Source organism: Arachis ipaensis, chromosome B08 (genome assembly GCF_000816755.2).
Source record: "Arachis ipaensis cultivar K30076 chromosome B08, Araip1.1, whole genome shotgun sequence".
Lineage (NCBI taxonomy): Eukaryota > Viridiplantae > Streptophyta > Magnoliopsida > Fabales > Fabaceae > Arachis > Arachis ipaensis.
In genome coordinates, this window is record NC_029792.2 from 33,533,165 (window position 1) to 33,533,982 (window position 818).

Genomic DNA, 818 nt, shown 5'->3' on the forward strand with positions numbered 1-818 from the left:
TAATGCTTATATTAAAAATAAAAACAAAATTTAAATTAGTGAATCTTAATCTATAATATAATAATAATATAGTAATTATTTTATATATTGTACGAATATAAATTAATTATTTTTTTATTTATAAAAATTTTTAAACGCTTGAGCTTGTTTTATATATATATATATATATATATATTTTGATGAATGTGATATATTTTTTTATGTAAATAATCTTTTAAAAAAAATCTAATAGTTAATCTATTACCTTTTTTGTTTTAGTCCAAATTAAATATTTTTTATTGTTTTTGGAAAGAAAATCTTTTGAGGAATTTAATAATATGTGATGAGGAACACCGAATAAATTGTACCAAAACCAATTAAAACACAACATAAAGACATCTTTAAAAAAAGACGTTTTAGGCGTGTTTATCTGAGTGGCCTCCATTAAACAAAGGCTATGTTATTTCAGCCATTTATTTTTCTTTTTTTTTTTTTTAATTTATCTTCTAATATAACTCTTTGATGTCACAAGTAGTATAAGTTAGTTACTCCTAGATGCCAGCTCAGCAGTTAGTTGAGTTAGTTAGAAAAGGAGCTAGGAGAATAGCTACTCTATAAGAGAGTTTGTGTATGTGTAATAATAAGGCATGGGAAAGTGACTCATCTTTTAAGCTCTAATAACTCTACCTCAAGAATTCCAAGCTCTGCTTCATTTTCATCTTAATAGTTAATATACATTCATCCTATATGTATCTGCTTGATTCTTTCTATGCATTTTCATTTCTTCAATGAGAAGGAACAGTGATTTTAACAATTATAAATACAAAAAAATATAGTAT

General features: G+C 23.6%; 1 protein-coding gene across 7 annotated transcripts in view; it reads left to right on the forward strand.

Moving 5' to 3' along the window:
* Positions 1-818, forward strand: part of LOC107613258 (probable leucine-rich repeat receptor-like serine/threonine-protein kinase At3g14840) — an 11,470-nt gene that overhangs the window by 5,628 nt on the left and 5,024 nt on the right. The gene's annotated exons all lie outside the window — the stretch shown is intronic.